This window comes from Brassica napus, chromosome C6 (assembly GCF_020379485.1).
Source record: "Brassica napus cultivar Da-Ae chromosome C6, Da-Ae, whole genome shotgun sequence".
NCBI classification, from domain to species: domain Eukaryota; kingdom Viridiplantae; phylum Streptophyta; class Magnoliopsida; order Brassicales; family Brassicaceae; genus Brassica; species Brassica napus.
The window spans coordinates 3258682-3284260 of record NC_063449.1 but is presented as its reverse complement, the minus strand read 5'-3'; the positions used below and the strand labels follow the sequence as shown (position 1 = coordinate 3284260).

The following is a 25579-nucleotide window of genomic DNA, read 5'->3' as shown; positions in this document are numbered from 1 at the left end:
GAGCGATTCTACACTCGGTGCTCTCACTGGCTCTCTCACTAGCCTACTCGTCTTACTCTTCTTACTCTTCTTACTCTTCTTACTGCTCTTGTGAACTCTCGGTTCCGGCTTTTTTGCAATCGAGTCCGGTTTTCGGATTCTAAGAGATTGACGACGCCTTTCATTGGGGACTCCCTTTTTATTTCCCTTCATAACTTCCCTGTACAAGACATTACAACACTCAATGAAACTAAATTCAAACCGCAAAACAACAACACAACATCAATTAAGTTTCCCCAATACAATTTTATTAACAAAAATTAAATACAATTTATCACTCAAATCGGAAACACACAAAAAACGCATCAGTCTACATACAGATTCGATGTAATATATACCTAAACAATAGATTTACCAAGTTCTTATCCAATTTCAAAACCAATATCTAAACATAAGACACATTCAAAGTTTTCCCCAAATTTGTTTTCAAATCTACATACAAATTCGACCAAATAACAACCAAATAAAGGGAAACTAATCACTTACCACAAGGAACGAAGATGGAGCCTCGATTTCGACAAAGAAGGAAGAAGAAATGAAGCGGTCTAGACTTTACGGTTTCGGACAAGAGAGACAAAGAGATAGTTGAGACAAAAACGAACAAGGAAGAACGAAGATAGATTTTCGAATTAGATGGAGAATGAACAAGGAAGAACGAAGATGGATACTCTAGGGTTTCAATCTACGATTTCGCAATAGAGAGTGTCGAGAGGGGAGAGATGACGAAAGGATCGACATTTGGAGAAGGGAATGAGTTGAGTAATTCAAAACGATATCGTTTTGGTTTAGCTGGGTCGGGTTTTAGGGTTTGTTATGTGTGGGTCGGATCTTTCCGGTTGGATCTTGTAAATATCTAATTTATGGTAGGGACAATCCGTCTTTAGCCACTTTTTCTATTTAAAAAAAAATGAAAAATAAATTATATTATAATAAAGGGATAAACGGGGATTTTTTAGGGGGTAGATGGTATATGGAGTTATTCTCCCACTTAGCTAGATGAACTCAGCCTTTTCTAAACGACTTAGCCACTTCCTTTGTTATCAAACGTACGAGCCTTACATCCTCTGCTTCTCTTCTTCTTCTTCTGCATATAAGCTAAAGGGACCCGAAGGCTATCAGGTTTCACCGCCGACATCGATTGCTCTCCAGTGCTGTTTGATAGATCTTCATGAGTGAGAAACTGAAAACACATTATTGATCTCCGTCTCCGCTTTAAGAGGAAAATTATTCTACCAGTGATGCTTCTCCAAAATTCGTTTGCTTCCTTATTTGAGATACTACTATTCACAACAATTGATGAATCAGATACGCAAAACAAATAGATTGGGCTAAGGCAAGAGCCAATAGGGAAGGGTTGGTATTCCACCATGGTGCTCGTTTCCGATCTGAAAGTCTACGCTGATTTGGATCAAAAAAAAGTTTGTAGATCTGTAATTCCAGCAACAAACTCTTGTAGATCTGCGCGATTCCAGCGACAAACTATGGAAGGAGTTTTGTTTCACTCCATCAGAAGAAGGTGAAGTTGTTAGAAGAGATGAGTGGGTTATCTTCTTAGCCGGTGATTTCAGAAGAGATGAGTGGATTTTGTCTTTATGGGAAATTGTTGTTGTTGTCTCTAAAATAGGTTTGTGGTGATTACAATTTTGGAACACTATCCACAACCACAATCACCATCACCGACAATGTCGCCGTCTGCTCCTGCTCTCCCATAGTGTATGCAAGTCAGGCCGTATTCCTCTGTTCAGCGCTATGAAGCAGCCCCAATCAAAGCTCCAAGCCACCGACAAGCACCGTCCAATCCGTATCCTCTGCTGTCGTTCTCTGCGCTCACCGCCGCTTTGTGGACTATGAGCTCAAGAAGTTTATTACTGTAAGTTTGAAATCTTTGGAAAGTTGTGTGCTTTGGATATTGTCCTGATGATCTTTGACGACAACGTGACATATGTATGAAGTACTTGTCAAGTTTTTTGTTCAAATTCATTTTTGGTTTTCATAAAACCTCGTCCACAAAACCTCATCCAAAGTATGCCGAAACTTACCCATAAAACTCATCCACAAGATCTTGTCCAGGAGACCTCGTCTACAAACCTCTTGTAAAATTGAAAATCTTGTCCACAAGTCCTTGTCCACGAGACCTCGTCCACAAATCCACACATCTCCCATCCGTGAATATCAATATATATATATATATAAAGAGAGAGTATTATAATATTTACAAGAAATACATACATTATGGATATCAAAATGTATATCAAAATTTCATTGCAGACTCTCCTTTATCTATCATCGCTGAAGTGTAGACTTCTCTAACCTTTGCGAATCGCTGGGAAAAGCCTTTTTTGTGCACCTTGTACTCAATGACACCATTTGGATAAGTATAAGGAATCAGAGTCAAGCAAGAATTTTCCTAGGCTTTATTCTCCTCTTCTTCTTACTACCTTTTCCCCAAGAATTATTCATTTGTGTCTCTTCGTGTTCTGGTACCAAGGGGATGTCGATACGTTACGGTGGTGATGTCGATCAATGCTATGTTTTCAACGGTATATATGGATCGCTTCTTGGAGGGTGTCGTTCCACACTAACCTCTTAGAGTTATGAATAGTACGTTCAGACAAGCTCCTAGTTTGAGTCCAAAAGATGCAAGTCTTTGTTGTTCCTGGTACTGCAATGCATGCACCTGAAACATAAAAAAGAGAATTGAATAATCTTAAAAGAAAATTTAAGACGAAATTCTACACCTAGTCTAATGGTGAACAAAGTTCTTGGCAACAAAGAAAAAATTTGATATGCTCAAATTTACCCTTTCAGCTACTCTGCAATTTCACAGGTGCAATGTAATACTTGGGGATCGAATCCACAAAGACTCAAGTTTTCACATAATGGACTTATTTTTTCGAGATCAAAATAGGGAAAAAATAAGAAAGCCAATAAACAAACATAAAATAGATCGGTTGTGTAACAGATTAGAAATGCGCTAGATTCACATAAATTAAACATGCAATTCAGAACTGAAATCAATAGATGCTATGGGTTTTTATTCAGAGCAATCCTAGAACTCAAATTCAATAGTAAGTTACCTAGATCTTGCTGTAGAAACTATCAGATGCGAAGATCCTAGAAAACCTTTTCTCGTTACAGATTCACTTAATAAAACAAACATTAAACTCCAACTCGATATGTTCACGAATTCCATTTACCAACTCTCATTGGGAATAAGTATTTAGGTCAGTAGGATTTAGTTTAGGTAATCGATAACACTCTCGTGTCTACGAAGTTGTCTGAAGGCTCTGGGTCAATGGAAGAGGCAAAATGAGATAAATTCAGCAAAACAAAAGAGAGGTTATGGAAACAAAAGAGCAGAGTATTTTGGCTTCGAGAGGGAGATACAAACTTAAAGTTCTTCCATGAAATTACTAAATTAACACGAACCAGAAATGAGATTACGAGGCTGATGGACCCATCTAGTAATCTCATTGAGACTGAGGAAGAACAAGCAGTCATTACTATGAGCTGTTTCATAAGCATTTTTGATACCTCAAATCCAGAACTCATGAAAGAAGCTTTGGCAATCATAGTACAACAATCACTGCTAGACTAAACAAGGATCTTACATGCCCACTAACAGAATGGGACGTCAAAATTGCTTTGTTTGCAATGCATCCAGAAAAAGCCTTTGGACCAGATGGTCTAACAACTCCTTTTTACCAGAAGTTTTGGGATATTGTAAATTGGATGATTTAACTTGTTGGTCAATTAATTCCTTTTAATGGTATTATCGCACAAGGATTAAATGATACAAACATTTATCTCATCCTAAAGAAGGAAAAGCCTACGAAAATGTCTCAATTCAGATGAATCAGTCTGTGTAATGTGAGCAATAAAATAATCTTACAAGTCTTATGTTATAGATTGAAAAAGGTGCTACTAGATCGGCTAACTGAAACGTAGCCAGCTTTTATTACTAGACAACATATCACGTAAGATGTTTCATGCTGTGAATGAACCCATGCTGAAGGAACAAGCGAATGGCTATTAAGATAGACATAATGAAATTTTATGACTGGATGGAATGGGATTTTATCAGAGCTGTCATGGGGAAGATGGGCCTTTCGGATACATGGGTTGAATGGATAATGCGGTGAATAACGTCAGTGAAATATCACATCCTTCTAAATGGTCAGGCAAGAGGTAATATTGTCACAAAAGGGGAATTACTTCAAGGAGATCTTTTGTCGATTTTCATTTTTATTCTATGCACGGAAGCAATTGTTACCCTTCTCAATCGTGCAAAGACACAAGGGAAGATAACATGTATGTGTGTTTCAAACGCTAGCCCCATGGTATCACACATTTTCTTCCATGATGATATCCTTGTCTTTTGTAAGGTGGAACCCGTGAATGTGATGAAGTAATGAAAGCTATTCAGACATACGGAAAACCTCATTCCAGTGCATTAATTTTGTAAAATCATCTTTACACTTAAACGGATGACCTAGTGTAAATGAATCGATTAAATATTCTACATGAATAAACAATGAAGGTGGAATGGGATATTAATCGGAAATTCTAGAGGATTTTAGCGGCTCTAAATGGAAACTCTTTGCTTTCCTTAACGAAATATTACATAATCAAGTAAATGGATGGATTCCAAGATGGTTGTCAAAGGGAGGAAAGGAAGTATTACTAATGTCTATCGCATTGGCTCTCCTACTTACGTTATGTCGACATTTTTTCTTTCGCTGGAAACTTTTTAAAAGCTAGCTTGTGCCATTGTATAGTTTTGGGGGAGTTCAAACCCATTCAAGATAGAAATACATTGGACGACTTAATGGGAAAAAAATTTAAACCTTGGATTTTGTATGATCCACAAGCTCAATCTCACGTTATTCGGAAAACATCTATTGAGATTGGTTCAATTCATGAATTATCTGCTAGCTAGGATGTAACGAGGAAAATGTTATAGATGGAATTTTCCATCGCGATCAAGCCCGTCTGACAATCCATCTTATGATTGGACAAGTATTATGGCAGAAAAAACCCTTGAGGATACTCAAAAGGTGCACTAAGATTTTGAGATTAAAGTTTGGGAAGATACTTGGATCCCAAAAATCTTTGCGAGAGCTGCCGGAGGTATTACACATGTTTCCATCCCATGATGAAAGTGAATGATTTTATTGTTGGAGATCCAAAAGATGTAATGTGGTGATGTTTGGAAAAACTGACGTGCAAGAAGATATGCCTTTGATTCAATCTTTCCCATAAGTCAATCCAGAGTTCGAGATATTTTTTTGTTGGAGCTATATGAAGAATGGCATGGACACAATCATTCTTAATAAGGAAACTGATGTTATGTATTTAAAGCCTAGTTTAACACATCTTCAAGCATTTGCTTTGAAAGTTAACTTTCCCCAGAAGATACTTCATCGTATATGGAAAGTCATATCATGACACTTAGCGGTTTATTTAACACTTTGACATATGAAATGTGATAATCATTTTCCTAGATACGGATGTGAGGATAAATCCATAAACTATGTTTTTTTAGAGTATCCACCACCTCTTCAAAATTGGGTCTTAGCAAAAACACCTTCTTCCCCTTTGATATTCCCAATTTCAAGTGTATATACCAACATGGATTATCTCTTTTGTCATAAGAACAACATTGATGACTCATAAATGGAAAGAAGTTCTTACCTATTGATAATATGGCATATTAGGAAATCGCTAAATGATAAACTTTTCAGAAATTCATTAGGGACCTTTAGAAACTATTAAACATGTGGAAGTCGAATGCCAAGCATAATCTAAGGCTACTATCAAAACGGTGGAGGAACTAGAAGAACATTTGGCTGAATGCCAAGGATCAAAAAAAAAAAAAAATTCTTATATGTTGGAGTGAATCTGCCGGATGTCGTGATTTTGATATTATCATTAGGCTGAGAAATATACTCGATCCTGGAACTAACATCATTGTAGATATGCTGATATGGGCTGTCGACGAAAGATCCATCCGAGTTTTGTTTGTCTCCTCGAGAACGGCTAAAAATTCAGAAATAAAAGAATTAGTTCTTTCAGCCTACAAAAAAACCATTAATTCACTTTTTTGAAACATTTTTTTAAACAATAACAATAATGTTCATATAAGACTATCAACAATGGTTTACATATTCAACACCTTCTTTTTCTCTTCTTGACAATCCACATCATCTTCTATTTCTTAAACCTAATTATTCAACACTTACTTCATTTCTAACTTTTACAATAATTTTGTTTGATAAAATTCAACATCCTACCCACCATTTTTAATTCATATTTTCTTTTATAATTTACAATTAGTAATAATATTTTTTGATTATAATTAAATCAAATAGGTAAAATGAGATAGTTATAAATAACTTTTATTTTATTTTTTATTTATATTATTAACTAATTATTTGAAATAGTACTAAATTAATATTATATAAATAAAACACATAACTTAATTAGTACAATAGAGTTAACTCACAATTAAATAAATTAAAATCACTAAGAATTAAGTATTTTTTAGAAAAGATTTTAAATAATAATTTAAAATGTGTAAAATTTTAAATAAGAGGTCATTGGCATAATTATCGGAAAATTATTTTGAGAAATTTGTTTTTCGTATATCCAAATCAAATGAAACAAATTTCTATTTATAGAATATAAAATTTTTGAATTTTAATATAAAAAGCTTAAAATAATAAATTAATTTGTTTAAAATAATTAATGTTAAATAATTAAGGTGGAATACAAAAATAAAAATTCTCAAACATCCAATACAAAATAAAAACATAATTTTTTGGGGTCCATTTATTTTGGTTTCAAAATGTTGAATACATTCAACCGTGTCATTGTTTATTTTTTTCAACGATTCAACATGTCTATTGCACATAGTCCATATGAGTCCATCTGACTATTGGCACTCTGGACCTTGGTGCCACGAGCTTGCAAGTAAATGATAAGACCACTCCAGACCTCTGGGTCACACCAGAGTGGTATCACATCATCGAATATCTTCCGCCACTTTTTCTTTTACCGTCCCACTTCGTTTGTGAAGATGCAAGATGTCTGCCCTGAAGTAGTCGCTGATGTAGTTGCTAACGCAGATGACATGTTGAGTGGTGTAGATCATGTGGAGTCAAGATGCTGAGCTGGAATCTTGGAGACTTGGAAAGTAAGAGAATATCTTGGAGAAAAGACAATAGGAATAAACTTGGGGAGCAAGTTTATGACTTAAAGGAAGTGGAATAAGTGCAATTCCAAAAAAAGGAAAGTTGCACTTATTGTTATGAAAAATGTCCATATTTGTTATGCCTTGGAGAATAGGCATTGAAAAACGTGGAGTTAATGATAAAATAGCTATGAGGGTCGTCGGAAAAGACATAGACACAGATGATGATTTTATAGAGAGAGAAAAGCTCTTGAGTGTGGTATTGGTCGTGCTGAAGCCGTTGCTGAAGTACTTGACGGAAGAGAGACATAAGCGTTGTAGCTTAGGAATCTTTAATAGCGTGTGTTAGAGTGTTAACACTAGACGTGTAAAAGCTGAATTAGCAGATCTTGTAATAGATTGTTTAAAAAAGATTCTAATAAAACATAAGTGTTTGCTTGTAGTGTTTTGTCTCTCGGTTTACTTTCTGCAGTACTATTGTGGTGTCTTCTTTGCATTAACAGTCTGTCCTTCGGGATTTTAACCTTTTCTCTAAGATTGCACAGAAAATCCCCATGATCCCCGAATCCTAGTGATACATTTGCTAATGAAAACAAAATTAACAAAATACTAAAATCATATATTTCCTTAGAATATTTAGATGACATATACCGATATCGTTTTGAACCACCGAGTTATGATATCCTTGGGGCCTGTCGCCAATCTGCATGTGGCTCTTAGATATCGCTTTTAAAGATTGAACAGAACGTCATCCTTACTGCCTTGTTTGTATTGATGTTTTTTTTCATAGATCAAAGATGTAAAATAGGGGTTCAGGTCGAATCTTTTATATACTAAAGCGCAAGTCGCTTGGCGAAAATTTAACAAAAATAAATAAAAATATATTTTAAAGAAAAAAAACAGACAAAAATCAATCCACGTTTCTGTGTTTCAAGAAAACAAAAAATCAACCCACGTATTTTTTGGTCATGAAAAGAGGTAAGTTACAAAACTTGATTTAATAACTGTTATATCCTCTTCATCACAACAAAAAAAAGTAACCATCTATCTATTTTTTTTTTGGTAACACATTCTTTGTTCATATCTTAAATCATTACATGTATAAGGGCAACATCAAACATATGATGTGCAATCCTTTTTAAAAACTCAAGTGCAAAGCAATAGAAAGATAGAGACACAAACTTAAACAAGTTTGATAAAGAGTCAAAATTGATTTCAAAGGTGCCACACGCCAGTTGACTCATGGAGTAGGTACTTATTAGGTGATAGGTTTCTACATTTATTTAAAAAACATATGGACCCCGATCATTTTTCCGCGTATTGTATACCTTTCAACATAATTAACTTTTTTTTTTCCTCCGTTTCATCTGCTCGTATCCTCACATCATGCTTCATTGCCTTCTCACTTGCTTGGCCCTCGATATCATTAATATTGATTTTGATGAGTATACCATTGATATATAAAAACCATAGAAAATAACAATATTGGTAAATATAAAGCTGCAAATTAGGACAATTATAAAAGAATGGAAACAACAATATGAAAGATATCAAGAGAAATATATCTCCAATATATTAATCTTGGAGCATTACAACATGTTTTTGTAGTCACGTGTCATCACTAGAATGATTCTTAGAATCTTTAGAAAAAACGTTGGTCCATATAAATATATATTATACTTTTATTTAACTAACTAAATTGGTTAGTCGTGTACAAAAGAATATTCTCAATTATTTCCTTAAATAAAAGCTACGAAATTACCTACTTTGATTAACATATATATGACAATTAATGATTATGAATAAGACACATCTGATAACAATTTTTGTATTCTCTCTTTTTGTTTAATTTTATATTATTAAAATAAATTAAACCATCACATTAAGAATATAATAAATTAGTCTTGATTTTTATTGCTAAAAAGTTTTTAATGGAATATGATGACAATATTCCAATCACCTCATTTTGAGTTTGTTTGAAGAATGAGAGATTTGATCATTCGTCTAATATTTGTTTCTTCCTAATAATACCCTATCTAGCTATTATAATAGTAAGAACTCGTGAATATATACTAGACATACATTTAAATTTCGAGTTTGCACTTATATTCTATAATAGCTTGATATATTAGATTTGAACACTAATCTGTGAATAGAGTTTGCCGGTGATTTTTTTCAAAATTTGATTCTTAGATATGTATCTAGAGTGGAACTAATTTTTACACATGTCCATCTTTTTAAATTGACACTTATGTAATTCACCGAACTCAGAGAAAAGTTAAAAAAAAAAGAAACGAAACTCATATCAGTGAAACAGAAACGAGAACGAAAACACAATTTTATAAAGGTAAAAAATGAAATCACTTATGTAGAGTCAATAGTAAATAAATCGAGAACAGAAAATCTAATACCCTTTCGTCATTTTACAACTGATGTTACCTATCTTGTTTTGGTGATTTGTGCAGCCATAAACTTAATTTCCTTTTGTGCATATGAAGACTTAAAAACAATTAAAATGAGCTGTAATACGTTAACTCTTCAACAACGATGATACATTTAAGAGACAAAAATTTGTATTCGTCATTTTACAATCAATAAAGTTTGTAGTGTCGCAAAATAATAAAACTATTTAATAAACAAAAATTAGTATAAAAAACTTACCCCCCCCCCCATGCGCGCTGCTTGTCATCTAGTTTGATGGTAAAAGTATTCACTTCATGTTTAGTTGCCTTTTGACTTGTTTGGTCCTCAATGTAGCTAAAATTCATATGCATTAGTTAACAAACATATAAATATATGAATGATATAATAAATACCATTAAAATAACAATACTGGTAAATATTAATGATGCAAAATACGAAAACGATTAAAAAAAATGGACACAACAATTTGAAGAAATGAAGAGAAATATTGAATATGCAAGATTGCTAACTTCATGTGAAATTGCTTTCTCGCTTTTTTATCCTTCTGTGTCACTAGTTTGAGGAAATGAAGAACCAAAAAATATATAGCCAAACGTTTGAAACTCTTAGGTCTGAGTCATTAGGAAGAGATTTTGATTCATTATGGGCATGTTTGTTGCAGCATCCATATGAGATGAGATTGTTGTTCGTTTAGACTTCAAATACAAATCATCAAAGTGGCTCATCTGGATGAGCTTTATTAATTTAGGCCTAATTTTTATAATCAATCAGTTGAACCAAATTGAACCATCTGATATAATATAATGTCTATTATACCCATGATATAATTCACAAATTATAAACATAAATCTAATATCATTTTTTGTCACTCAAGAAAAAGTGACAAAACCGCAAAAACGTAATTTCCCGCCAAAACTACAAAACGCATTTTCCCGCTAAGACGGAAAATGACTTTTCCCGCCAAAACCACAAAAATACACTTTCCGGCCAAAAACGTAAATATAAATTTTCCGGCCGAAAACACAAAAAAAAAAAATTTCCCGTAAAATCGCACTTTACCGCCAATACGCATTTCCCCACCAAAACTGCAAAAAGAAGCATTTTAACGCCAAAATCGTAAAAATGCATTTCCTTTCCAAAACCCCAAAATGCATTTTCTCAGAAAAACCACAAAAACGATTTTCCCGCCAAAATCATAAGCACACTCTTTCCTACCAAAATCATAAAAATGCATTTCCCGCCAAAACCGAAAAAAATCTACTTCCCCGTAATATTGCATTTTCCCAACAAAACTGCAAAAAGGAATTTTTCCGCCAAAACCGCAAAAACAAAATTTTCCACCAAAACTACAAAAACGCATTTTCCTGCCAAAACCGCAAAAAACGCATTTTTCTATCTAAACCACAAAACGAATTTTTTCCACAAAAAAAAACACAAAACAAATCTCTCGTCAAATCCGCGAAAACACATTTTCCGCAAAACCACAAAAAACAATTTCCAGCCAAAACGGAAAAAATGCATTTTCCTGCTAAAACTGCAAAAACGTATTGTCCCGCCAAAACCTCAGTGCAATTTTCCGCCTAAAATGAAATAAACCATTTTTCGGACAAAAAACCCGTATTTTCCCGCCAAAACTGCAAAAATATTTTCAAGCTAAAACCACAAAAATCTTATTTTTCGCCAAAACCGCATTTTCCCGTCAAAACACAAAATTACTTTTTCTCGTTAAAATCGCGGCATAAAATTTTCTCAAATTTAATTGTGAATATGTATTTTCCATTAAACCTCAAAATTATATTTCTCGCCAAAACCGTATGTTAAAATAATTAATAGAAAATAATATAGTGAAAAAAAAGTATGATTAAATCCAAAAATGGTATATTAGTAATTTGTTTACTAAACTCATCTAGATAGAAATAGAGATAAACAGACGAACATAAGTCTATTTAGATGATTCATCTAGATGATTTATCTAGATGATCCATCTGGATGGGTAAACGAACAGTTCCATTAATGTCTGGATGGATCATTTGGATGAATCATATAAATGGATTATTTGGATGGAGATGAGAGACGATGAAACAAACATTTATATGTAGCATTCTTTAAATAGATCCAATATAAATAGTTAATAAGAGAACCATATTTGGCATATTCTATTTTATAAAGAAGATTTACTCGTATGATTGAAAGAATTTCGGTGATCAGAAAATATCAGAAGTGTAGTTGATCAGAAAATATCAGAAGTGTAGTTTTTGGAAAAAAAAAATATCAAACTGAATTTCGCATTTTACATGGTTATCAAGCAATCAATTTCATACTATTAAAATATATCACATATCATAATATATATAGTCTATATGTTATTTTTGTCTTGAAACATATACCATAAACCATACATGTATGCAAACAGAAACCCTAAACCATAAATCATAATACATATCACCTTTCATGTGGAATCCCAAATTAATGGCACCAATCTAATTTTTGTTTCGAACCCACATATGCAACTTAAACCATACAATATAAATTGATTTGGATATGGTTTTTAAATGATTTATGCAAACATAAACCCCATGGTCTTGTAGAAACAACAAACTTTACAATAATATGATTCAAAATAAGATTTTGAAACCGATATAATAGACTAACTTTATAATATGATGGCAAACCAAACAAATAATAGAGCATAATAACCAACCTCTAAATCAAACTTTTGTAAATTCAAAATTTGATTGTGTCGATTCAATTAGGTTAGCCATTGGTTATGTTTCAAAATTCGGGAGCAGTGAACAGATCTAAATCGGATTGTGTGAGTTTTAGTTCATACTTAATACATTATGGAGATACGGGTTTTGATCTTTCGGATTGGGGAGAAAGAGGTTTTAATACTTCTAATATATGGAATTAGGACGAGGTTGAAGGATTGTATGCAATTGTTGTTATATGATACTTCTGGTGTGAAAATAGGTCGTTTACCCTATAAATAAATATTAACTTACACTGTTATGGTTTTTTACCGAGAAGACTATTTTATTACTCAAATTATAGGTGGTCTGAGAATCTAAACTGGAATAGAACAACCAACAAAAACTAAACTTTTATGAAAAGCTCGTGCAGTCTTGGCTAACGAGTCTGCTGTCCGGTTTTGCGCTCTTGGTATGTGGGTGATCTTGAAATCATAGAATCTTCCTTGTAGAGATGCTATCTCCAATAATTATGCTGACAAACTTGGCCATGCTGTCGGATTTTGAATTATTGAAATGACATCCTTGCAATTCGTCCCAAAGTGTTGACATATCGTGTGTTAAAGCATTTTCTCCATAGACCAAATAAGTGCATCCAATTCTGAATGCAAAGGTGACAAGCGTCTCTCTTTATTTCTCAAACCTAGGAGATTTTCATCTCCAGACTCATCTAACCGAATCCACTGTACTGGGAATCAGATGTCCACGATTCATCTACCAAACAATTAGGTGCAAGCATAATGCTTGTGTATTCAGTGTCTGGTATTGTGGATGTGAGTATTCTGAGTGCTTTGAGTTCGGATCAAAACATCCATGACATTTAGTTTGAGCATGCCTTACTAGCTCCAGCAGATCTCTTGTTATTTCTCTAAACAATTTATCATTACGAGCTTTTCAGAGATACCAAATTATCCATGAATAAGGATCTCTATCTAACTTCGGGTCTTATATTTCATTCAACCTCCAGAGCAAATAATCCAAATTGGAATAAACATTGGAAAAATGCTTGGACAGGATCGTGTCGAAGCGAGTTTGTAAGGCACGTGGACATTCAAAAATCGTATGGTTGACTTATTGGTCAGGTTCTCCACATCTAGGGCAATAATTATCACATCACATATGAAGACATGTTAAATTCCTTGTGACTGCTAAGTATCCAGATACCATCTGCCATATTAGATGATGCAATTTTTGTGGAGCACTGATTTTCCAAGCAAAGTCTTGGAGCTTTGTGCTACTGGGCTTTGATACCATTGCTTCAGTTTCATGACTGAGAATATTTCTTACAACCGAATATCCTGATTTAACCGTATATGTTCCACTTTTATTATAGCTCCAGCTATATTTTCATCTCTATTGGATTGGCATACTGTCAAACTCTGAATGAGTGGTATACCATCTTGAGCAACCGAGTTTTCTGGCATTTCTAGATTCCACTCTTTTGGTGAACCATGGATAAACTCATTCCCTGTTATACACAGATTAACTACTGGTGCACTAGGATGAGCTAGTCAAGAAGAGATAGGAGGGATCCTAGGATCTTCCCATACTCGTATCTGAAAACTTGATTGCACCTTCTGTCTGATCCGCAAGGTCAATAAAGTTCTAGCAACCATCAAACTCGTCTAGACATAAGAAGTAATCTCAACATATGTTGCTCGCAAATGCAAGCATAGTCGATGATTCCATGCGTAAATATTGCAAGAAGAGAATCGGAGAATTGTATTTTAAACATGTTATTATATGAAAGAATGTACATGTATTTTAATTATCTAATATCATATTCACAAGTATAAAAATTAAATTTAAATATGGTATCATAAAAAATTCAAATACAACTATGTGAATCTACGTATTACTAAAAAATATTATACAATATGAATTTTTTATGTTTTTAATACATGACAGTGCCGGCTTGGTATGCTGTGAATGAAGTATCTACTGAAACTCAGCATCCACAACGTATTGCTTCCCAAGCCATATGCTTGCAAGACATATGTTTAGTTGATGGCGTATGTGGATGGGTTAGGAAAGATATTTCAGGACAAATCCAACTAATTGGCACAAGAAATCTGATAAGAAGAGAGTCATCTTTGCACTCGGAGCTCGAAGCACTTGCTTGGGCAATGAAAACATACTTCGGAATTCTACAATGTAAAATTTTGGAACATACTTCAAGGATTCGAATGCCATGGTCAGAGAGCCTAAATCATGGCCAAACTTTTCAACGGAGCTAAAGGAGATAGAGGCGCAACAACGAATATTCCAGAGCTTTAGGATTTCATACATTCCCAGAGGACAAATCGTTATTGCTGATTACTTAGCTAGGACTTCAATGGATTTTCATAGGTGATATACCATGGTTTTTACCACTTTTAGACCATGGTATAATTCCCATTTGGAGTCTGTTTTAGAGTATTTTCAGGTTTAGGTATGTTTTGGGGAACTTTGGAGATTCTCGAGTTATTTGAGGCGCAGAACTGTGCAGAGGCGTCATAAGTTTAGATATAGATAGAAAACTTCCAACGGTGCAATTGAGCTCATATTTTGACACTAATATTTTGAAACAAGATAGATCTTTGAGTTAGCTTTCCAATGACACCAGTTTGAGGTCAATCAGGATCCTAGATTAAAAGTTATGCTCATTTTACTGAAGAGTAATCTGTCTGACTTGCGAGAGGATATTGTCGAAGATGTGAACTAGCGTCGACCGCCACCACCTTGGTGGCGATCGACACTCCTCAAAATCAGCAAAACGACGTATTTTAATGAAGTCTCAAGAATTTCAAATTTCCCCAAGTTTTTCATATTTACAAAAGACCCATGGCCGATTTTTAAACATATACATATATATATATGTTTTCTAAACCATTGTTTAGGCTCATAATTTATTATTATTCTCAGACTTTCTTTAAGGTTTGGAGAGAAGATCAATTTTTCTTCAGAGATTAACTGAAACTCCTATGGTTTTGTTATTGGTTTCTTTATGATATGTATTCTTTCTTTGATTATGTCATCTCTAATCATGTCTGATTAGATCACCTGTTATACTTAGGGATTTCTTAGGGTTTTGATGAACTTCTGAAATATAGAATTGCAGCGGTGATTTATTGTATCCTTCAACGTGATTTTTCTTATTGCTTGTTTCTAAGTAACTAACTAGAAACTTGATCATAGGATAGTTAGGCGCATGCGAGAGATGGTCAGTTTCCTAAACTGAATCCTGCTGAGCTAGGTTGCTAAGCGCATGCAAGAGCTGGTTTATTTAATCTAGTGAACTTATAGATCTGAGCGTTATTGATTGTCTAAAAAAGTATTGATCGACACTTTGTAGTATCGATCGACACTCTTTCATAGTTAGCATGTGAGAGCTGGAATAAGGATTTAGGCATTTGATTAGATTAGCAGTGAGAGCTGGATATCTTACTATTGCATTCGAGTTCTAGGATCAAAGCATTAACATCTATAGATTTGAGTTCTGATAACCTGAATGAAACCGTAAGTCTAGCACCTGTCTTCCATAGTTTAAAACTCTCTTTTATTTACTGTTTTATTTTTTGCTCTTTATTATTTGACATAGCTTAATCTGAAATCAAAGTCTATTGTGTGAAAGTTTAGTCTCTGTGGATTTGATCCATAAGTACTGCAATCGATCTCTTATTTGAGAGTGTTGCTCTAGGGTAATTTGAACATATCAATAGATATCTTTGTTGTTGGTTGTTGTAACCAAACCACCTCAAGTTTTAGTGATGGAATGATCGTTTGATGTCAATATATATATATATATATATATATATATATATATGACAATGCAATGTATTAAATAGGATTTCTAAATATTTTCGACATTCTTTTTGTTGAAAATCATTTTAGATAAATATTTTGAATTTATTTATATTGTCCAGTTTATTCGCAATAATACCTATTAATTCCGATTGCACCAAAATACTTGTTAAGAAATAACAATTGTATCGAAATAATCTGTGGTTATTCACAACTGAACCAATAATATGTAATATCGTAGATATGTCTAGTAGATACAGTTGATATAATGTTTCAAATATTAAAATTCTAATTAACATAACCAAAGAAAAAAAAATTATTATTTTATTATGTACTAAGGCAGGATAATCTCTTAAAATAAAACATTTTGAAACTCTAAATTTTATATTTTAAAGCTTCATATTACTTAAAAAATGTTACAAAATAATAACAAAAAAAATCAAAGTTTTAGATATACATGTTTTTAAATCGGGTACAAATCGGTTCTTATCGGGTTGGTTCATTTTGGGTTCGGGTCTATTCGGGTCGGTTCCTTTCGGTTCCGGTTCTTTCGGGTAAAAAAAATTTAGACCCAAAAGGTACTTGTAAATTTTCGGTTTGGTTCCGGGTCTGGTAGTTTTTTGGTCGGTTTGGGTTCGGGTTTTCGGGTCCAGGTTAAAATACCCAGGCCTACTTTAAATTGCAATACTTTTATCTTAAATTGTTGTATGTGGGGGGTGATCATGGTCACTGTTTTTATGCATGGATAAAAAACACTGATTTTGGGAAAATTGTTGTAAAACTTGATTTTTTTATGCATGAATCAAAATATTATTATATATACTTTACACTTTTTCTTATTTTTATTTTCCAGCTACTATATTTGGATGTAAACAACTCTGCTATATAAATTAAATGGAAATCACTTAATCGTGTTTTGTTTAGATATCATTCATAGTTTAAACCTTAAAATTTATCATATTTTGATTGATTGATAATTTTTAATTTATTTTAATTAAATTATAAAGAGGTAATTTTAGAACCAATTAGAATATTTTTCCAAGTGATCCAAATAATATCAGACATAATTATTTATAAAAACTAACTGCAAAAGTCCTAGAAAGTTTAGCAAAAATAATAATAATCATTCAAAACCATAAGATTATAAATTATTTTCATATATAAAGAATACAAACAATGTTAATCTGAATAAAAATGAATTTTTGTTAATTAAAAATTTCATATGTTTACACTTAACATTATAGTCTCAAACAAAATTAACATTAAATTTTTAAATATAAAAATATATATAGTTTCATGAAAATATAATATATTATGTTTTTATAAAATATTTGTATCCGCAAAATTGCGGGCTACCACCTAGTTATAAGAAAATGAAGAGTGAAAAGCACGCACGAATAAAGTTAAAGTTGAATGGGGGCAAACCTGAAAATTAGCATGGGGGCCTTAATTAGAAACCTAGGGCCATGTTTATTGCAGGGTTCTAAGGATGAAGTTTTTAGCGTAATATAAGAACAGTTTCTTAATTTTAACTAAGAAAAACTAAGAATTGTTTCTTAAAACTCTTATTTAAGAACCGGTTCTTAATTTTTCTTAGTTAAAAGTTAAGAGACGGTTCTTATATTACACTAAGAACTCCACCCTAAGAACTCTTCAATAAACATATTTAATAATTTTACTGGGGGCAGTTGCCCCCTTGTTGCATGTGGATCTGCCCGTGAGTGAATTAATGGTTTAGTTAAACTGGTTTTCTATTTTATCCAGCACCTTTTCCTCATTTCGTCTTATAAAATAATGTTATCATTTTAGCTTCGCCACTGATGAAAGGACTTCACTCCCGTTCCTCGCCTATTTTTACGCAATAAAATGATCCATCTACTGTCAAACCTAAGACTACTTAGATTTGTCTTTTAGATTCTCGCCTACTGTCTAATTTTCGTATTTCACTTCCAAAGTGTTTCCACTTCTATCTAGAATTTAAATTCAACGCAGTTATGTTTTTTTAAACAAATTTGAGAAAATAAATTATTTTAATTCAACATGGGTATTATTTTTTTAGAATATCAAGAAAATTGATTATTTAAGTTTATAAAATTGGTAGACCATCTTTAAATTTGAATTGAGTTGAATATAAATTTTCATTTCATTTTCTATTATTAGTTTTGAACATTTTTACCGAGAGTTATATACTATTCATATGAATGAAATATTTAAACTTGCATTTTTTGACATACTTTTAGACTTCTGATATATATTATTCTTTTTGAATGACTATTTGAAAAGTTCTCACCATTTTCTTTGATATTGGAATAAATTTAGTGTTTTAAGAACATTTAAAACTTAATTGATGGGTTGGGATTGAAAAAGAAAAATCATAGTTTATAGATCACATTAAAATTTATATTTTTTTACAAAATTTAAATGTTGAAAATTTTATTTATAATCATTTTTGCTATAAATTTATATAGAAAATTTTGTAAAACTTAATTTGATAGTTTACAAAATTTGTGATAGAAGTATATTATAGTATTTTTTTTATCTTAAAAGTATACATATTTAATTTCGAAAATTTTATATAACAATACATAAAAAAAAATCATTAATTTTGGTTTTTATTTTAGATTATAATATATAAATTGTTACATGTATAATTCATCTAGTTTAAGAAAATCTTGTTTCTTTCTTACATAAATTATAAATATATATGATAAATAATTAAATATTTAAATTAAATATATATTTCTAAAATATGATTTTTTGGTATAAAGATATTCTTATTTTAATGAAATGTAGAAATCTAGAATATTTAAATATATGTTATTACACATTCATTTGATATGGTTTAGTAAATCTGATTGATTTGTTATAAAACTTATAATTATATATAGAGACTTAATTTAGATATGTATACTTTAAAAATATGTTTTTAATATATAAATATTATTTTCTTATTTGGTTTGATAAAATTTAGAATGGTTTAATAAGAATCAAAACAATTTAATATTAGTTTAAAACTGATTTTTTTTATTGGTTATTATTCTTATATATTTAAACATATTATTAATGAGGTCAATTTTAGTTGGCCTGTTATAATTTTTTTTGATAATCCAAATACCTGTTAATAAAAAGTCTTTGTTTTAATAGATTAGATTTACATTGAATTTAACATTAAAACTAGAATTAATATGTCAACAATATTGTAATAAGTTTTTCTTATCCTAAATTTAATTTTCATACAAATCTAGTCAATGATAAATTTCTAGTCAAGATTTTGAAAAAAAAAAATTATATTATACCTTTATATTCTGATATTAGCTTCCTTTTGCTCCTTAACTTTATTAGATAGGGAATGTATAATCCAATATTAAATAAAATCATTGACTTCTTGTTCCAAATTTATATCACCAATCAACTATATAAAACCTCCAACTCATCAAAAACCAAACATCGTCCCCCCCCCCCCCCCCCCCCCCCCCCCCCCCCCCCCAAAAAAAAAACTGCTTCTGAAACATGAAGAGCATCAGATGTTCCGTTGTTGTTAGTACCATTGCAATAATTTTCTTATTGGTCGCTACAGGTTAATCAAGCACTTCATTACTATTCTCAATTTCTTTTTAGAACAAATACTATTCTCAAATTTATAAATACTATTCTTACTAAGAAAAAGCATGGCTAACATGTATATTTTGTTTTGTAAATACTTAATACCAGGTGATTCTTCTGTGCTGACGCACGGCTATAAATATTTATAAAATAAATATATTATAATAATTAATTAATATTTTATTTTTAGTTTTAAATTACATGTAATTTATATTAATAAAACTTTTTTAATTAGACATGTGATTTTTGATATATAATATTTAGTCAGTTTAGTTATCACTTGGATATATTAAATTACATCTAATTCTTCTAATATAATCATAATACTATTTTTGTTCTAAATAGATTTAATTTTTGATTAATTTTGTTATTTTCATTTAGGTTGGTGTTCTCTTAGATATTTTTTTTTTATGAACTACATAAATAAATATAAAATAATATTTTATAATCATATTCATATCATATTTTACAAAAGAATTAATTTTTAAAAAATTATTTAATATTATTTATTAATATGTTTTGAGGCATTCCGTAAATGTATAAAAATAAATAAACTATTACTATAAAAATAATATTGTTTTATTTTTGAAGTAGACTTTCAATTTAATTTTGGATATAAGAAATTGGATTAATCTACTTACTCATTTCATGGGTTTATTAAACTTACATATATTCCATCAAATTGGATATAGTTATGTTTGATTCTTATTAAGACAAATCATATTGATTTTATTTATCGTATTAGTTTAGTTTTTCATCTTAGATGTGTAAATATTTTTGTATTTACATGTAATTTGATATATGTAATTTTCCAAAAATAATTTAAAAAAAAAAGATAAAGCGATTATAGTAGGAAGTTGCATATGGAAAAATAACTGGCAAAATTTTCAAAGCTATTGAATGCATATCAATATTTAAAATAATAAAAATATTTGTAAATTCTAAGTAACTTTACACCTTAGATTTATAAAAGGTACACTGAAAATTATTTAAATCATCTTAAACATAATAATTCAGATTTTATTATGTACTTTTATTATGTCATTGGATGGTATAAATATAATATAATAATAAAATTAAAAAGGAAATTAAATATTAAGTAGAATAAAGATTATTTTAAGTAAAACATTTTTGTAGATATTTTTATCATATAATATTTTATTAAACTAAATAATAAGCAAATATGAATAAAAAATCTCAACAAAATATTTTTAGTCAAGTATAGTTATCTCGGTTTAGTACTTTGAAAATATATTTAAGGTTGTTTAATAGTTAAGATTATGTTTTAAATGGCATATTATTTTTTTCAAGTATTTTTTTTAACTTTTCTTTTTTCTGAAATCATATTATATACAAATATATTTTCCTTTTTTATAAGTTTTTTAATATTTATAAATATTTCTTTTTCTAATATATTTTATATTAAAAATATAAAAATTCAATTAAATTAAAATTCAATCAACAAAAATTATTAAAGATGTAATAGATTTTAATAATGGTAATTACATGTAATATTTTAATTCATTAAGAGATCTATGTAATTAACCATCGTTAGAGTTTTGTGACACATAGGAAACTGACTTCTCAAATAATATTATCAAGATGTTTTTTTTAAATCTATAGTACAACTATTATAATATCTTGCCGCATTTTTATATACAAATATGATCCTAATCATTTGCATGAGAGCGTTGATGATGTTTTTAATGATCATTATAAATGATATATTTTATTTTATTTTATTTTGGATTAATAATATCTGCTTGCGTTGTTATGAATATAGTTTTAACATACTTTTTAAATCTATCACAAATTAAAAAAAAATGTAAATATTTTCTTATTTTCATAGTCATTTCATTAATGTGAATCTTAATTTTATAACATTTTTCCAGTTTACCATTTTAATGATTTTTCACATATATTTGTCTATGGTGAAGAGTCCTTCATATTTTTTTTATTAACTTTAACATTGCTTAGAACTATATCTAGATTGTTTTGTTTTGAGGGTTTTATTCATTATATATTTCTAACTAATCTTTGGTATTTTGCAGAACAAGTGAACGCATTCACAATTATTGGTGATTGTTTTGGACCCTGCACTGACGCTTGTGAACATATTTGCAAGTCGAAAGGTTATAAAGAATCGTTTTGTGGATCTTTTAGAGACAAGACTGGTTGTTGCTGCAGACCACCAAAGAACCAAATATTTGGGCAATCCGTTAATTTCAACAACTAAATGTCTTTCAGAGTATTTTTTACTTTGTATGATCATAAAAACATTAAATAAGGGTTTTAAGAATTAATAGAATAATTTTTACCTTTATAATATATCATGGTGAAAGCTAAACGTGGTAAGAATGAATAAATATTTGCAGTGATCTTTTAACACCACACATATTTGAGAACATCGAATATAGAAGTTCTCAAAAGGACATGACACATCTAGTCATTTCTGTGATGTATGACCTTAATTTACAAAGGGGCACAATCTGAATAATTGTAAGATAGATTATAAAGAACATTTAATAAATACAGAAATACCATGAATCAAACGAAATGGACAACGAGTTTTTGCAGAGTCGAGACTTAGAAATCACTTTCCTTAACTCAAAAAACGTCCCGTAGTGTGACGGTTGTATGGCGATTAAAATCTCAGGATACAACTGCATATTTCTTCTATTCACATCACTTGAATAAGAAGTCTAGCAAACCTTCATTCTATGTGTACTCTCGTTGAAAAAAGAAAAATAAATAAAGAGAAGAAGTGGAAGAGATTGTTGTTGTTCACATCCTCTTTGGTGGAATGAGAGGGGCATTATATAGCTTAGGAAAAAGCCAAAAGCATTTTTGGTCTTAGTGGAGATAAATATTGCATTACTTTTTGGTATTAACAACAAAATTAATCACAAAATTAAAGAAACATTTTACCTTGGTAACCAAGACAAATTCTTAACAAGAATTGATGATTTTTTACCAAGTTTTATTCTCTAAAAGACTTGTTTATTTTTCTAACCAAATTTTTATTTATGTAATGATCAATTACATAAAATAAAACTTTGATGTAAAAATATAGGTTGTTGGATCATGATCCATGTACCCGAACCATTATCTAAGCCGACGCTTGGTTTGGTATAAATTCGCATTCTCTATAATTGTCTAAGGTTATCAACCTTGTTAAACTTCTCCACAATGTCTATTTTGTGCTATTGAAACAATAATCATAGGACAAACATTTCTCATTCAAACAAACTTCAATTTTAAAATATGTATTAAGATTGAGTTCCAACATGTGACACTGACACATCTAATATTCATCGTCTTCATTCTTTGGACTTCGTACAAATCTTTCGAAACATTAAATATTCATCCAAATACCAAGACGCGTCAAGCTAAAAAGAAAACAAAGATTTCATTAATTCTTGTCATTCATATGCTAACCTTAAATTTGATGATGATTCTATTAATCCATCCACACTAACACCGCCCCAAAATTCTAAACAAACTTTACCATAGTTGCATACCTGAAATATTTAGGTAGAAACTAACATGACTCTCACAAGTAGCAACATCTTCCACCACAGTCAAATCCTCAAATCTCTAAAAACAAAAAAACTTTAAAACAACTTTTTTTATACCTTTAGAAACTTCTCAAAACTAAAGTTCTCGACATTTCTCTTTGATCTTATGGAACAACTCTCTATGAAACTTATATTTATAGTGAAAGACAATTTTCTTTTATACGTAGAATACGAAAACAAAAACCTAATCTAAATAGTAAATTTCCTTTTTTATTCTAGATTTTTTTTTGTGTATTTAGCTTATCAAACACTTATTAATAAGTAAACTTACTCTACAAGTATTGGATTTATCCAACATTCACCCTCTTAATTAATCCTACTTGAATAAGGGAGATCAATTTTTTGAACTCATCTCCTCTTTTCTTGAACTTAATCTTTGCTAATGGCTTATTAAGAATGTCGGCCTTCTGCTCAACACCCGTCACATGCTCCACTTCGATTTACCCATTCTCCACACACTCACAAATGAAATGATATGATATGTTGAAAGTATGTGTTTACTTCTTCCATTTAAAACCAAATTCTTAGTTTGAGCAATAGCTGACTTGTTGACGGTTCTAAGTACGACCTTCTCTCCTTGTTCACTTAGTATCTCACACATAAATTCCTTGATCCATATACTTTGCTTCACTAGTTCGGTTGCCGCCATGAACTCTGCTTCGCATTATGACAGTGATGACTGTACGACCAACGGCTGCTTCTGCGACATTCAAGTAATTAATGATGCGCCAAAATAGAATGCATGTTCTGACCTGCTCCTCCCGTTATCAACATCAATATTATGATTGCTGTCACTATAACTAGTGACACTCCTTGGCCCATCTCTCTTGAAGAATAGACTAAAATTTGTTGTTCCTCTTACGTACCGTAGTATGTGCTTGATGGCTTGTCCATGAGAATCTTTTGAATTGTGCATTTATCTACTTAGAAGACCCACTGCGTAACACAAGTCTGGTCTTGTGTGAAGTAGATACCTCAAACATGCATTCTATTTTGGTTCTATAGACTTGGAGGCACGAGTTTGTAACCTTAGCTTTTGTTTCGTGTTAAGACCTAGCTATAGAATTGTGACATGGTTTACACTTACTCATAGAGTGGTTTCTCAAGGATTTACGGGTCTGTAAATCTAGTAGTATGTTATTTACACAAATTCTAAACAAACCAAACCTGACTTAGTTTGCTGTCGTTTGAACTACATACCGACTTTTAAACTCAAAGATGAATACTTTGGAAAGTTGACACTTGACACTATAACAGCTAAACACGAAAAAATTTTAACCAAACACGTTTTGTTTATATTCCAGTATCATGTAAATCATACTCACTTGCTCACGTTTCCATTGGTGCAACATCTTGATCACCTGAACCACCTTGAACATCTTGACACTATAACAGCTAAACACGAAAAAGGTTATAACCCAACACGTTTTGTTTATATGCAGCAGCAGCTTCAGGGTCGGCCTCACCCTCACCAGCATCCTCCTCTTCTTCGGGAACCTTCTCAAACGTGTCAATTACATTCTGTATGCTTTCCTGGTCCAATAAATGGAATGGTTCATCGACTCCTAGAACAGAAACCGTGCAGAGGGAGCTCTTGAGTGTTTTCTCCTTGCAAAGATTCCCTTATGGCCAAGATAGCATCTTTTATCAGATCTTCTCTTGATGACTCTTTGAAGCTCAAATCTTCGTTCTAGATAAGTCTTGGCAGCTTGTGAGAGAGACCCTATAGCAAAAACTTGATACTTAAAATAGTTTCCACTGGGGCAGTTGTAGTAGAGGTGGGCTCCTGACTCGTCCAGTCCACCTACCAGCAAACCCACACCATAAGGCCGTTTCCATGACCGCTGGGTGCATACCTTATGAAGAGGGTAAATAAGAGACAAGCAAAGAGTCTTGTTCTTGAACATGATTGTTGTAAGAGGGTTGATACAACAGCTAACTAAACCTTCTGAAGTTGTGAATACATTACCTAAGAACTATAACAGTAGACGACAAAACTAGTGAACATGTAGCACAAAGTTCCATGACAACTGTAAAACAACATCTATCTAAACAAGAGAGCGTGAGGATACACAACACGTAACTGAACAAATGCAAAGTAACACAAAACCAAGAAGACTGTATATCTATTTTAATTTTTTAATAAAACAACTTTCTTTATCAACTACAGAGAATAGACGATCCAAACCGATACAAATACAAACTAAAAGGTA

General features: G+C 31.4%; 1 long non-coding RNA gene and 1 pseudogene across 1 annotated transcript; one reads left to right on the top strand and one right to left on the bottom strand.

Moving 5' to 3' along the window:
• Window positions 1-19671: 19671 nt before the first annotated feature.
• LOC111207225 lies at window positions 19672-22183 on the top strand. Its single transcript, XR_007325141.1, has 2 exons — window positions 19672-19762; window positions 21840-22183. It is a non-coding gene; the product is annotated as an uncharacterized LOC111207225 (long non-coding RNA).
• Window positions 22184-22553: 370 nt separating this feature from the next.
• The window catches only part of LOC106398622, a 35178-nt pseudogene continuing 32152 nt past the window's right edge, over window positions 22554-25579 (bottom strand).